This window comes from Phocoena phocoena, chromosome 11 (assembly GCF_963924675.1).
Source record: "Phocoena phocoena chromosome 11, mPhoPho1.1, whole genome shotgun sequence".
Lineage (NCBI taxonomy): Eukaryota > Metazoa > Chordata > Mammalia > Artiodactyla > Phocoenidae > Phocoena > Phocoena phocoena.
Genome location: NC_089229.1, coordinates 98,163,783 through 98,180,004, shown reverse-complemented (window position 1 = coordinate 98,180,004; position 16,222 = coordinate 98,163,783).

Below are 16,222 nucleotides of genomic sequence, written 5' to 3'. Positions count from 1 at the left end.
TGAGCCTTGATCCCGCAGGCCACAGAGACGTCATGATTCACAGTGGGTCCTGATGTCGGATTTAGAGAATTGGAGGGAGGAGGGGTAGGCTTCGGGGCTGTCTTGTGGCTGCAGCATCTGGAGGGACGGTTTCTGGGCAGCATACTTGTCCCTGCACAATGCTGGAGAGACACACACACTCACACACGCAAGGAACCCCATAAACAACTTAACGTGAGGAATGAATGAGTCTCTGACATACGTGGAAAGAGAACAGTTATCAAGAAAACACCGTGGGTGAATGGGACACACGTTGGACATGGGGATGCTCCCTTTCCTTTCTGCCCCCCAGGAATCTGGAAATGAGGGGGATAAAACTGCTCTCACAGGGTAAAACTGTGAAATTAACACACTGCCTCAGAGCAGAGCCTGCAACGACCTTCAGGAGAGAATGATTCTCTAGGCATACAGCCTCCATCTGAAGGACCATCTACAGAACAGGTGGACAGTCCTAAAAGGGGGCGACAGGTCAGCCACAGAAACACAGAAAAGAGGAGTCCTAGGGAGAATCCAGAGAGCTGGCCTGGAGAGAATATCTTGGTGCTAAAGGCAGCTGTGTCTTTCTTGTGGAGATGAACACATCAAATTATCATCACATGATAGCATGACACATTTTCATTTTACAACCAACTTTTGTGATTTCATTCTGTATCCACCAAACAGCCGCGTGAGTGTAACCTGACTTCCCGAGTACTTTATCCCCAAAGAGAGAATGAGTGTCAGCCCCAAGCAGCTCCATTCAGATGCCAGAACTGTCTCTGTTGGGGTGAGATGAGCCCGTCCACCCTGCAGAGATCCAGGCCTGGATGGAGGGCCAGACGCAGACCAAGATCACGCCACCGGAGCTGGTCTTCCAGGAAACCCCCGCCTTCTCTGCCCCTTCCTCTTGGGCTTTCAGACTGTACTTCTCTATTTCAAAACACATCAGAATATAGCAAAACCCTACAGGTTGGGTAGGTATAATGGCCATTTTTATCAGCAAAGAAATAGAGGTCTCAAAGGGTTCATTCACTTGCCCAAGGGCACTCAACTTAGTAAACCAGCCTGGGTTCCAAACTTGCTCTGACTCCAAAGTGCACGTTTTTTCTATTACCATATCATCCCCGCCTTCAAGAATGTTCCTCTCCAGCTTGTCTTTAGGTAAGAAATTGTGTTTGGTGGATAAGGTAGGGGTCAGAATGGGCACCAGCCTGAGGTTCTCCCCTGGGACTGGTTGCCTTCTTCACTTCCAAGGGCAGTCTGGGGGGAATTCCCTGGCGGTCCAGTGGTTAGGGCTCTGCACTTCTACTGCAGGGGACACGGGATGGATCCCTGGTTGGGGAACTGAGATCCTGCCTGTCGCGCGATGCAGCCAAAAAAAAGAAAACAAAACGTACGTACTGGGGGCAGACTGGGGAAAGCACTAAGGCAGATAGAGGTGTCCAGCTGCCTCTGCACCTGCTCAGCAAGGAAGGATGGAGGACGGTGCCCCAGGGACAATGAAAAATGTTGGCCATTCCCTTTTTTGCACCATCCCACACCTTCGGTCACCCGCAGTTCCCCCAAGTCCCTCGTGGATGAGTGACCTCAAGCCAAGAGGACAGGGTTAGTATTTCACTTCACCCCTTTCTCCCAAATAATATAATCCTGTTTTAACAATTCAGTTCTGTTCCTTTTCTACCTGAAGACACTTAACTCTGTCAAAACTTGAGGTCACCTATGTGCTGCTCCCGAATTCTGCCAAACACCCTCACTCTTAAAAGTAACTTGCTTTTAAAAATAGCTTTGCCATTCGTGGATGTGTCTCTAAGTAATATATCGTTCCTTTCTTAAAAAATCAGGATAGATGAGGTCTAACTTATATGCAGTAAAATTACCCTCTGGGGGTTTAACGTTCTAGGAATTTTGACAACCCGATGGATGGTGTACCCACCACCACAATCCAGATGGAGAACATTTTCATCACCCCCAGAATTCCTTGTGCCTCTTTGTGGACAATTCCCTCACCACCTCCTAGGTTTTGGCAACCTCTGATTTGTTTTCCAGCCTGTAGTTTTGCCTTTTCCAGAATGTCATAGAAGGAAACTTTTAATATTTTATTATTGAATATGTGATTAGGAGAACTGTGTTTGTGCACACATATGAGCTCACACACCCATGAGTGTGTGCCACAAAACCCTTATCAGGTTGAGGAAGTTACCTTTGATTCCTTGTTGGGCAACGACGAGAGCTTTTTATCGTAAGGAAAAATATTCAATGTTATCAAACGCTTTCTGTCTCTATTGAGATGATCATATAGTCTTTCTTCTTTTAATGAACTGTTATGTAGTGAACTACATACAGAAAGTTTCTGAGGCTGGACTCCATGGAAAAAATCCAACTTGGTCATCATTTATTATCCTTTTTTCTATTTGGCTAGTGTCAATGTTATTGCTGTGCTTAAATTGTTTGCATCTACATTCATTGGTGAAACGCTTCTGTGATTTTTTTCTTCTCTGACAACTATGTCTGATCTTGGCATCAGGAGTATACTGGCCTCATAGAATGTCCTAAGAAATGTTCCTTTTTCTTCTATAGAAGAGCTAAGATAACATTGGAATTATCTTTTTCTTTAATATTTGGCATACTCATCTACCAGATCATCTGGGATTGGTATTTTCTAAGGAGAGAGATTGTTAACTATTCATTTTACCCAAACTTAATGGTTTTCCGTTTACCCTTGGGTTCATTTTGGCAATTAGTATTTTGCTGGTAATTTTTCCTTTTCATTTAAGTTTTCAAATTTATTGGCAATAAATGACTTAAAATGTTCTTCCAGATTTTCACTGCTGCTACACCAGCAGAATTCTAGTTTCCAAAGGCTGCTGTAACAAGGCACCGGAAGATGGGTGGCTTATAACAACAAAAATTTATTGTCTCAGTTCTAGAGGCGAGAAATCTGAAATCAAGGTGTCAACAGAGTTAGTTCCTTTTGAGGGCTCTGAGGGACAATCTGTTCCATGCCTGTCTCCTAGCTTCTGAGGATGGTTGGCACCCTTTGGTGTTCCTTGGCTTGTAGACACACCACTCCAGTCACAGCCTTCATCTTTCCATGATGTTCTAACTGTGTCTACACATATGTCTCTTCCCTTCTTATAAAGACACCAGTCATATTGGATTATAGACTGTTCTAATGACCCCATCTTAACTTGATTATAGCTGCAAAGTTTCTGTTTCCTATTAAGGTTACATTAACAGGTACTAAGAGTTAAGCACATCTTTTGTGGGGGACCCAGTTCAACTCATAACAAGTAGTTAAACCCTCTTTCTCATTTTTCCTTTTTTTTCTTTTCTTTTTTTCTTCTTTTTTTGGGGAGGCTATGCCATGAAACATGAGGGATCTTAGTTCCCTGACCAGGGATTGAACACGCACCCCCTGCGGTGGAAGCACGGAGTCCAACCACTGGACCGCCAGGGAAGTCCCATCTCTTTCTCATTTGTAATGTTCCTGTTTGTGCCTTTCCTCTTTCTTAGTCATTCTTGCTGGGAGTTCTCAATTTCATCAATCTTTTAAAGAAACATCTTTCAGCTTTGTTAATCTTCTTTTATCTCTTTTTTCCCGTTTCATTAATCCTGCTCTTTATTTAGTTCATCCTTCTACTTTTTTTTTTTTTTTTTTTTTTTTTTTGCGGTACGCGGGCCTCTCACTGTTGTGGCCTCTCCCGTTGCGGAGCACAGGCTCCAGACGCGCAGGCTCAGCGGCCATGGCTCACGGGCCCAGCCGCTCCGCGGCATGTGGGATCTTCCTGGACCGGGGCACGAACTCGCGTCCCCTGCATCGGCAGGCGGACTCTCAACCACTGCGCCACCAGGGAAGCCCCATCCTTCTACTTTTAAAAAGCTTATTCTTTTATTATAATTTCTTAATTTGGAGGATTACATGCTACTATTCAAACTTTCTTCTCTCTTAATATGTAAGCTTATAAGCTATATATTTTCCTCTAACACTTTCTAACCACTTCTAACCACTGTTTTAACCTTATATCCTACATTTTAATATACAATATTATCCTTATCAATAAATATTAAGTATTTCTAATTTTTATTATGATTTCTTCTTTGACTCTAGAGTTATATAAAAGTGTATCTTTAAACTTCCAAACAGAATTATTTTTTAAAATTATCTTTTTGCTCTTGATTTCTTACTTAATTTCTTTGTAATTGTAGTATGTAATCTATGAGATACTGATTCTTTGAAACGTCTTGAGACTTGGCTTATGGCAAAACATGTAGACAATTCTCTTAAATGTTTCAAGTACGCTTTAAAAACAATGCCTCTTTTTAGAGCTCTATATATATCCATTAGATCAAGCTCATTAATTGCATTGTCCAAATCTTCTATATTTTATTTTTTTGTTGCTTGACCCATCAGGTATTGAGAGAGAATATTAAAGCTTCCACTGTGTTATGGATTTGTCGGTTTCTCCCTGTGGTTTTTACAGTTTTGTTTTATATATTTTGAAGCTACATTACTGGTTACCTACAAGTTTAAGATTGTGTCTTTCTTGTGAATTGAACTTTTTGTCATCGTGAATGTGTCTCTTTATGTCTAATAAAGCTTTTTGCCTTATAGTAAATTTTGTCTGATATTACTTCCTCTTTTATTACTTTTTATCAAGTAGATCTTTTCCCAGGCTTTTGCTTTTACTCTTTTAGCATTTTTATGTTTGAGCTGTGTCTCTTGAGAACAGCATAGATCAGATTTTTAAATCCAGTCTAACCATATTTGCCCTTCTGTGGAAGAATTTAATCTAACAATTATTTCATTTCTTTTAATTGGAGATTTAGTCCATTTACATTTTAGTGATTACTGATATATTTATTTCTACCATATTGTTCTTTATTTCTTCCCCTTCTTTTCTGTCTTGTTTCATTTTTTTAAAATTCATTCAATTTTTCCTTCTACTCGTTTCAATGCTATACTCTTCCATTCCTATTCTTTATGTGGTTATTAGGCAAAAATCAAAAGTTAACTTTTTACTCATCTCCTGATCAATGCAAGGACTTTAGCATGTTTCAACCCTAGTTGTACTTCACTCCAACATTTATCTTTTTTTGCCCTATTTTAGCTCTTTCTTTCCTTAAACCCCACAAACTACACATTATTGTTATTTGCTTTTTGTTGAATGTTCAGATTTGCCCATGTGTTTATCCTTTTCTTCAATCACCATTTCTTCTTGCATCTCAATTCTTTTGGAATCATTCCTTCTTCCTGAAGTATATCCTAGTCTAGAGGTTCCTTTAGTGAACACCTGTTGGTAGTTTTTTTTTTTTTTTAATTTACTTTTGGCTGCGTTGGGTCTTCGTTGCTGCACGTGGGCTTTCTCTAGTTGTGGCGAGCGGGGGCTACTCTTTGTTGCGGTGCGCGGGCTTCTCATTGCGGTGGCTTCTCTTGTTGTGGAGCACAGGATCTAGAGCGCAGGCTCAGTAGTTGTGGCTCGTAGGGTCAGTAGTTGTGGCTCGCGGGCTCTAGAGCGCAGGCTCAGTAGTTGTGGTGCACGGGCTTAGTTGCTCCACAGCAAGTGGGATCTTCCTGGATCAGGGCTCGAACCCGTGCCCTCTGCATTGGCAGGCGGATTCCTAATCGCTGCCCCCACCAGGGAAGCCCTGTTGGTAGATTTTGTTGAAAACATCTTTATTTTATCCCCCCTTTAGGAAGATTGCTTTGCTGGGTATGTATACCTAGATCAAGAGCAATTTTCTCTCAGTATGTAGCTTTCTTAGTTTCCTTTGTTGCGGCTAAAAAGCCATCCTTTATAGATAAACAGTCTTTTCCTCTACCTATTAAGATCTTTTTTTTTTGTCTTTGATGTTTTGTAGTTTTACTATGAATATGTCAATATTTATCATGCTTGGGATTTATAGAGCTTCTTGACTCTAAACAGCCATGCTATTCAAAAGTTTACTAAAACTCTCAACCATTATGCCTTCTAATTCTCCTTTCTTCCTCATTCCCTTTGTTTTCTGCCCTTCCATAACTGTAAACCATATTAAAACTTTTCAGTCTGGCTCCAATGTTTCTTTACCTCTTTCATAATTTTTGACTTTGTCTTTATTATATTCAATGTGGTTTCCTTAAATATATCTTCCAGTTTATTAATTCTCTCCTTAGTTAAGCCTAAGCTACTGTTAATCCATCCATTGAATTTCAATTTCAATCATTTTTCCATTTTTCTGAAAATTCTATTCGGTTCTTTTTCAAACATGTCTGTTCCAGGCTGATAGATGCTTGCTCCTCAATTATATTTTAAACACCCTCTTTATTTTTTATGCATGGAAATTAACTTATACTACATATGTATTTGATTATCACAATGGTTGTAGTCTTCGTCTCTCTGAATCTGCAGTTTGCTTGGTTTCAGCTAATGAATTTCTGATTTCCGTGTTTTGTAAAAAAAAAAAACACATTTTAATGGCGAGAGCTCATATTCGTTCTTTGGAAGGAATTCTCTGAGGCTAGGGTTTAAAGTGTACTTCTTCAGAGAGAGTTTCTGTTGGTGTTTGCCAGGTGATTAGGGGAGCTATCATTTTAGCTGAAAGATTTTTTTAATGTCAGGTCACAGCCCACGTGGGAAAGAGCATGAAATTGCAGATTCCCAGAGGAGACTTTTCCTGTATTCCCTTACATGCCGTAGCAGGACAGACTTCCTAATATCTCCTTCTAGGAGGTGAGTTTTTCCCTTGGTTCAGCCATTGAAAGTATCCCAGCTTTCTGAGTGACTCTCCAACATGGACCTCCTCACTTGGATGGACCTGATACTTCGTCTTCTGTCTTCAACGCACGACCTATTGAAACCTATGCTAGGTCGCCAGCGACACGGCAAATGCAAATCCCAGTACTTGCTCGTTAATCCGTATTCTAGGTGGTCTTCATTTCTGGCCTCTGAGCTCTCCCTTTGTTGTCCCACCTGCTAAGTGGTATATTTCAAAAGTATCGTTAAGCTATTGCCTCCAAAATCAGTAGGCAAAAATATGAAGAGAAACGTGATATTTGCACAGTCTCAAAGTATCCCACCACGAGATATTTATTCATCACAAAGGAAAAAATAGTAACTTCTATAGAGATGACCCTTGGAAAACACCATCTTCACCACATGAGCAAACTCGACGTCACCACTAATGAGATAATGTGACATCGTGTGCCTCTGTGTATGGTGAACTCAGAAAGGCACAATCTTACTGTGTTGTCTTCCCCCCAAAATGCATTAATCACATGGAAACATGGGTCAAACCCAAACTGAGGGTCTTTTAACAAAAAATTAGTCAATACCCTTCCGAGTGTCAAGGTCATGAAAGACAGAAACAGAATGAAAGACCAGCCTTGATTAAAGGACAGGAGAAGAACCATGACAATTAAATGCATTAAATGTCAGGATTAGATCCTGGTCCAGAAAGGTGACACTGGTAGTACAGCTGATGAAATTTAAATAAGATCTCTAGATTAATTAATAGTACCAGTTAGTAGTATAAATTGTGTGTGATGCTAATTTCCTGGCTTTGATCATTGTAATCAAATCAGTTTGTTTGTTTTTTTTTTTTTTTTGGCCGTGTCACGTGGCTTGCAGGATTAGTTTCCCGACCAGGGATTGAACCGGGGCCACAGTGAAAGCAGCAAGTCCTAACCACTGCACCACCAGGGAATTCTTGATCATTGTACCGTGGTTATATAAGGTAACACATGGGGAACCTGAGTGAAGGAGAAATGGAAATTCATTGTATCATTTTTGCCAGTCCGAAATTATTTCTGCCAAGAACTGCGAAGGATCTGAGATTTTACCCTGCTTGTAAACTCACTACTTAACCTGCTACAATGTCATTAATGCTGGCGGAAGACAGGATACTCCTACTCCAGGCTCAGAGACTTTATCCTTTTGGCAGATCGTGTCACATAAGTAACATAATCACAATGGCTCCACCTCTGCCCCCAAGTCCCACCAGGGTGACACAGGTAACTCACAGGCAGTGAGTCTGTACCACACAACTTAAATCCCAATCTCTTGTAGGAGGTGCATGCAAACCTACCCAAATTCTGGCCTGGACAGAGACGTTATCTTTCATACATCGCAGAAGAAACCAGTCCTTTTCTCCAAAGGAAGACTTTCTCTCCATTACCTAAGGCTGTTTGCTGTACAAACATTCTTAGAAAGATAAAATCCTGAAAAAAAGTCTGTCCATGGCTTTCTTCACAACATGAGCAGAAACAGGGAAGACCACGGAAAATTGTCTGCTAACAATTTCAAAATGAAAAGCTAAAAAAAAAACTAAAGAAAACAAAATGGGAAATGAAATCACAGAAAATTTAAGGGACTTGCTTATACCGTACTACTAGCGAGAAGAATCAGAATTAAAACTTCCAAGTCACCGATACCCCCAGCTCCATCCTTCAAGTCTTTGCCCCAAGAGGCCCATCACCAAATTGTGCTGGCACTTCATACAAACTGTTGGACTAAACATGACCTCCCTGGTGCATCTTCCCTGATTCCCATAGACATATTCCCTACGTGAGGCATTGATTTGTCTTCCAACTACGTGGTAATCACTTTCCAAGCGTCAACTAAGAAATTAACATTTTAAAATGTCGTCTTGCAAGTATAACCGTACCTGTGTGGATTCTAGGGAGTTGTGTTTCAAACTGAGGCCATCCCCAGAAATCCAGATCAATGCTGCCACACTACCGACCTGATCGACCTAAACGTCTCCCGCTGTCATTCTGTCTTTAAGAAACTCTCTCCCGTGTGATATGCCTTCCTAGGCTTGAAATCCTTAAACTACCACATTTGCAAAAAGCTTCTGTGAAAGGAAAAGCTTAAAGTCATTAAGGGAAGGAAGGAACAGGGTGTAAAATGAACTGAAGTCAACCATCCTTATTCTCAGAAGGTCAGTAGGGCTGAGGCCACCGCATCTGAAAATGGGACTTGCACCCAGGCCTGCTGTGGGTAAATATTCAACTTCCTTCCACAGTGAAATCACCGAAAGAGGAAGCTTGGAAAATTGACCTCAAATGTTTATGTGGCCTGGGCCCCATCCTCCAGCTGAGAAGGTCTAGTGAGATCACTATGCAGGGCTGCCCTTCTCCAGCATTGGGGGTGAAGGGGACAGAGATCTCGGGGCCCTGCTCCCAGAGTGGCTGATCAGGTCAGGTGTGGGACCTCAGAATTTGCATTTCTAAGAATTTCCTAAGTGATGCTGCTGCTGGTGGTCAGGGGATGTTGGGTGAGTGCCAGCGTTGGAAACTGCTTTAGTTTACCTCTGTTGATCTCAAAGTCCTCATCTGAGTAAGAGCTTACCATGTAAGGGAGTGTTAAGTCAGGACTTAAGGGAGCAAAGCATCTCAGGTGCTCAGACCAAGAAACGTGCCCAGAAGGCCAACCTGCTCTTCTAGGTGGCCGGTCACGCTGCCTGTGGGTCTGTCCGCCTGTCCAGCCTTGAACGAAAGGAAAACTAAGTGGAGAAGTGAAGAAGGAACAGGACAGCATCTGGAAGAGGCCAGACAACAGCATCCAAAGCCTCAGAAGGAGAAAAGGGACCCAGCCTGCAGGTGAGCAGAGGTCACAGCCACAGAGCCAGGGGCTCGGCTGCAGTCGGTCAAGCCTAAGAAAGACGGAGAGACAGACAGGAGGGTTGGGACCCAGATTTCAAGAACAGGAAGGAAATCTGAGGTTGGCCAGCTCTGAGCTTGACTATCACAGTACACTGCCCCCCAAGACTGGAGCACCCCGTCCACCTCTCCCGGTCCATCCCTGCAGCGGGCAGCTCCGTGGCCCTCCCCAGCTTGCAGCTGCTTCTAGGAGCCGTCTCTTGGAGAGACAGCTGCTCCGTTCCCATCCTGAATCAAGCTCCTTGTCTTTCCCACCACCCTGCCACTTGTCCAGTCCAGTAGGGAGAGCTTCCGGGGGTGAGACACACACACACACACACACACACACACACACACACACACAGTTATAGAATTCTCTCTCTCTCTCTCTCTCTCTCTCTTCCCTTCCCTTCCTTCCCCCTACAAGTGCCCTCACCCCGGACAATGGTCCCAGCTGGTCAGCTAGCTTCTCTCTCCTCTCCCTAGTGCCCACATTCCCCACACCTGGGACTGCCTGTTTCCATGGGGTTCTCCCCAGGGTGGGGACCAAGGTCCACCTAACACACACACACACACACACACACACACACACCCATCACAACGCCAGAGGGTGGAAGATTGGGGGAGGGGATGACAACTCTGTTGAAGGCAGTTGATTTGCTGCTCCTAAGAGGACCCAAAACTTCTTCTTAAAGAAAAAAAATGAAGAAAGGCCCCAAGTCCTGATTGGCTAGTGGCTGGGCTCTGGAATGCCTCGGTTACCGTATATGCTCACATAGAAGATGCCGCTGCAGAAGGAATGTGGCCCGTTAGCCAGGCCACGGAGGAGTGAATATGGCAGCGACCGTACACTCGTTTCCCCACTGAGGGCCCGTCTCCCTTTCCAGTCTCCGCTCCCACAGCCGTGACCGTGGCCCTAGCGATCCCAGTTTTCTGCAGGGCCCCCGTCTTGGCTGGAAACTAGGCTAACATATGTTAATTGAGCAGAATGAGAGCTAGCACTTCTCTGATGATTTTCCTTGAGGCTCATCATTTAAACACACACGACTGTTTCTCCCCAAGGCTTCTCCTAGGCAAGTATATACAGTATTTCACGTGAGGAATGTTCTATTCACAATCTCCTACCTTTCTGGATCAGGGAAGGGATTAGAATGATTATATAGCTGATGAGTTCTGCAGTGACTGGAGAACTCCTGCCCCACGACCTCCGGCCCCCAGCCGGAAACCTTCCTCTCCTCCAACCCACCCCTTGCCCCCAAGTCAGCGGCACATGCCCCACCCCCACCCAGGCCTGGAGGGCAGAGCAGAGGCGCAAAGAGAGGGGGCAGGGAAGGAGAGGAAGTTGGTGTCTGAATGTGCGCCCCAGTTACATTCCAGAGGCAAACAGAAAGTAAAAAAGAAAAAATTAAACTTAGGTCACCACTGTTTCATATTATCCACGCCCCTGCAGCTCTTCCTTCATGCCAGTACCCTCCAGTGGATAAGATGCCCATCCAAGGACAGAACTGGAGAGCCTCAGAGACTGTTCAGTTTTCAGTGGATGGCTGTAACGATCAGAGAGGTTCAGTGACCTAACGAAGGTCACACAGCCAGTTCCTACGGACCCAGGACTAGAAAGCGGGTCTCATAAAACCTGGGTCCAGGCTCCTTCGGCACCCACCCTTGGTTTTTATTCACACGCCTGTGAGCGTTCACTGACCGCCCCTTCCTTCAGACAGCCCTGTGGGTTAAGCCAGGAGTTAGGTTGGTAGCATGGGGATTTCTGACAGGTGGGCTGCTAATTGCTGTCGTGTTGGTGCAGACCCTGACCACGTGCAGGCCCCCTTGAGGACCGAGGCAGCGAAAGTCTCACAATGACAGTCTCACAATGACAGTTGGCTTCACAAACCCAGGGCAATTGAGGGGAACTGAAATTTGATCTTTTTCTTTCTTTCTTTTTTTTCCCCCTCCAACCCGGTCTGAAAGAGCCAGTGAAAACCCCAGCCAGACACACTGAGCCGCCTCTGAATCATTGAGAAACACAGAGGAGGGCGGCGCCCATCCCTCCCTGTGGCTCGGGGAGCCCTCAGCAGCCCTGCATCCTTGCTGTCACTGTCACAGTGTCCCACGCCAGCTCGGCTCCCCGTCTCCGTCCGAGTGCACTGCATTCCTGGACATGGGAGCTCTGGCCTGTGGGTGTCGGTTCACACACCCACTTCCTCCTCTGCCTTTCACTGCCAGCATCCTCCGAGAGGCCATCACAAGGTTTCCATTAGCGAAGCACATTTTTGTGCTATGGATATTGAACCGGGGAGGAAAGAAAGCAGACTGCTGTCCGTGATGGATGGGTTTTCTAGAGGGCTTCCCAGGGTGGTCCTTAAGGGGACCAGGACAGAGCCACGTGGGCCGCACAGCTTCCAGACATGCGCCTGTTCGGGTGCACGTCTGTGTTGGGGGTCTGTCTGCTCTACCGCTGGCTTCTCCCGCCCACCGCCCCTTCCCCCAACACCCCAACTTCCAGTTTACCTGAGTGCGAAACACCTCTCAGTCCTCCTTTTAGAATCAAAGCACCATGTCCATGCGTTCACTCTATTATGGAAGTGGCTGCCCCGGACGGGGAGGTATGGCTTGGGGACCGCAGCTCATGAAGCATCACCCGATGGTCCTGCATTTTAAAGCTCTCCATCTCCCTTTTCAGAATGCTGAGGTTTCCTTAAGTTTTGTAGGTATGCCTTTCCACGAGCATCACCCTTACCCACACACAGCCCGAACGGGATGCGGCCGACGAACCAAAGGCTCACCTCTGGGTTCTCTGCGTCTTGCACAGTGCCGAGGACGCCGTCAGCGTGAGCTGGATAAGTGAGTAATAAAAATAACTGGGAGTCTAAGGAAGCTTAATTTATAAATCACGTTCCCTCAGCTCAGTTAGCCCACTTTTTTTTTTTTTTTTCTTTTTTGCGTTACGCAGGCCTCTCACTGTTGTGGCCTCTCCCGTTGCGGAGCACAGGCTCCGGACGCGCAGGTTCAGCGGCCATGGCTCACGGGCCCAGCCGCTCTGCGGCATGTGGGATCTTCCCGGACCGGGGCGCGAACCCGCGTCCCCTGCATCGGCAGGCGGACTCTCAACCGCTGCGCCACCAGGGAAGCCCCCCACTTTTTTAATAGAAGAAGGAAATGAGCCTCTCGGACCTTGAGTGGCAGAGGGGGTAAGCAAACCCAGTCCCCTGAGGTCCCATCCCCGAAGGTCTGTCACACTGTTGGGGGAGCCTTGAGCCACCGTCTTAAGAAGGGGCTCTGCCCTCAGGGTGCTTTCCTCTACAGTCAGAACCTATAGAGGAAAATAATACAGAACAATTCCGGGAAGTAGCAACGAATAGTCCAACAGGGAAATGCTTTGGGGACAGATAGCCCTTGAAGACAGGAAGGAATTGAGGCCCATTATCCCAATTCATTGAGGAGAAAAACAGAAGGGCCATAAAGAAAGGGAGCCTTCACCCAAGGTCACATCACTGAGAACAAAGGCGAGTTCAACAAATCTTTAATCTAGTTGAAGGGTTTTCAAAGAGCTTTTGGGGACAGGTGGAGTGGCCGACTGGAAGCCCAGACCTCCCAAGAGAAGCCTGAAGATCAGTGCTCCCATCCATGGCCTTTTTGTCCCCCTCTTGAACATAGGAAAGTTCTTTCCACCACTGGAGCAGAAGAACTCAGAAGTCACAGCGTATCCTGCAGCCTCAAAAAGTCGGTACTGTCCAAGTTCTGGAAATTTACATATTAGAGGCTCTGAGAAGTTCTGCCGGCAAAACCAAAGCAAACAACAGAAGACCCCAAATAAGAAAAACCTTTAACTCAATGCTGTTGGAGCTTCCCTCTCTGACCCGCAGAACCGACATCTGTCCTGCCCGGTCCCCAGGATAATCAGAGCACAGAGGCAGGAATCCTTTGTCTGGGGTAGTTTTAGGGGCCGACCCACAAGCTGCCTTTCCAAGGGGCTTCCCAGCTCTCAGATCCCCTAGCTCACGCATACGTTCCTTTCCTTCTGGAAGGAATCTCAGCGCCCTGCCCACCACATATCTGCACCCACAGCTGCCTCCTGAGCATGCCGTGCGCCTCCCCGGAGGGTTGCCAGAGATGTGCGTCATCTGCCCACAGGCCCGGGGCTTAGCGTGGAGCTTGGCATACAGAATGTAGGTGAGTAGAAAGTGTGAGCTGAGTGGGAGGTACGGCACCTGTGGGTGATCCTAGCACTTGCTTTTCTCTTCTCCCGAAAGCCCTCCCCCCGCCCCCCCACAGAGACTGTGTCTGGGGTCTCCCCAAGAGCTGAGCTGGGAGCTGTCGAGATCCCACTGCCGAAGCAGAGACACATCTGTCCCTCCCCACCCCTACCCCTGACCCGAGCCTTCCGGGAAGCCTCTGCCCTAAAACCTCTGTTTCCCCAAGTTGATGGGGTGGCAGCCTGTGCTCCCCCTCCCCCCTCCTCTCCCCCCACTCTCTCCCCTCCCCCCAACTAGGCTTCTTTCCCTTCATTGAGCTGTCAGCCAAGCAGCTGCCTCCAAGGAACCTCTGTTTGGCTGGGCCCTGGGCCAATCCCTTGCCATCTAAATCAGAAATGCATGTGTAGGCCCAGTGTCTTCAGGGGATGCCCTTCGCTGGTCTCCTGGGTTAAAAAGCACCCTCAGAGAATAGCCACAACTGACCACGTGGGGTCTCAGCCACGGTGGCCACTGGCTCTGACGCCCACAGAGGTTGCAGGTTTGCAGGGGTGGGTTTGGGGAGGGTCTTGGCTCTCTTTTAGGGAGAGGGCACCCCGCTCCTTGTCACTGAAAGAGTTTGGTTCCAGGAAAGGCCCAAGCTTGGCTTGGAAGATCCAGACGCACGGCAGAGATGAAGTAGAGGAAAGCAAGGACTCCATCCTGCATCCGCGCCCGCGCTCCTTCTGAGGGCAGAATGCAAAGGAGATCCGGGAAAAGAAAGAGCTGGGGGGCCTGCTGGTGGGGGCAGGGAAGGCAGGAGAGGAGGCCGGCAGGCCCATAGAAGAGGGCACGACCTGCTAACAACGCAGGTGAAGGGAGCCCGCAGCCCGGGGCCCAGGTGAAGGAGCAGGAAACGGGAATGTCTCCGGGTTCTGACATGTGGTTGTAATGATCACAGACCCCGTAGGCGCCTAGGGACCTCGGAGGTCATCTCCTCCATCCTCCTGCTTCCGGGCAGGGCTGTAACTAAACTAGTCAAGATGTGCAGGCAGCTCTGCTTTTAAAGGTCCCCGGAGAGGGGAAAATGAGCTTCCTTTCATCAACTGTGAGGCTCGGGATCTTGGGGTTGACTTTTTCCACGTCATCCAGAAAGGTCACACTTGAGAAAGTCTGCAGCAGAAACTGCCTCGTGGCTCAGCTGGATGACAGGACTCGTGGGTCCTGGGTCAGGAGTGCGTTGGGACCCACCTCCCCCAAGTTTCCCGGCCCGGGAGCGCCTGCCGCCCCGCTTCATCCCTCTGGCTGACCTTCAGGCTCTCCACTCATCCAGGTGGTGCCTGCAGGGTGCTCAGAGCCCGTGAGCATTGTGCTCGTGGTTGAGTGTATTCTCGTGGCTGCTGTGGCTGCAGCTTTTAGTGGAGAAGGAAATCCATGTGTATCAATTTCCTTCTTTAGAAGACCTGCTGTCTACCACGCTGTCCAGAAGACAGAGAGGGAATTAGGGTGAGCATCCCAGCTGGGACGCCTTTCCTGACCTGCCTCCTACTCTACCTCCATTCTGATCCGCCACCGTCTTCTGTGTGTCCCCATCACCTCACTGGCTGACCTTTGGAAGAGACAGTAGTGTGGTACAGAGTAACCGCTAGGGGAGTCCCCATGGGGTAGCCGTATAATTTAGTAACCCAACCAGGATGCCTTTGAGAGTGAAAGGGCTGTTGTAAATTATGCAGGACAACAGGCATAAATCAGAATTCTTCCAGGTAAAGTGGGGCCCCGATCCCCCTGGCTCTGGGGTCGAACCAAGTCCCTCCAACTTGAACCTTGGCTGACCCTGAGCAATTTGTTTTGAGCTTAGGTTTCTTGTTGGTGAAATATACTAAGGTAAAGTATCTCCCCCCTAGGTGGGGAGGAGGGGGGCCAGGGGGCCAGATCTCAGTCTTTGAAGTACATGAGAGTTATTCAAGATGTCTGTCAAAAATGAAGACGCCCAACCCAACTCCCATAAATTCCTAGCCACTGGCTCAGGGTGTGGCCTGGGAGTCTGCATTCTGATGGGTGAGCCATAGCTCAACTTTTAAGAAGCATTGCCTTTGAGTCACAGTAAGGACTATGAAAATAACACAGTAAGGCACCTGGCACAGAGCAGCCACCAGGAGCGGCTGCTGTCATCCCGCCGTACCTCTACTTTTCTTCCCCTCTTCCTCTCCACCTACCCTGTGAGCTCCCTGGGGCAAGGGCTGTGTCTTATCATCTTTGAAGATACAGTGCCAGCTAAATGATGGTCTAGAGCTCCTTTCGTGACACGCATGTGCAGAGGGCAGAGGTGGGATGCCTGCCCACCATCACCCGCAGGCGGTGGCAGGGTTGGTACCCAGGGTCCCCTCGGTGAGAACTGCTGATTTACAGAAGATGGACATCT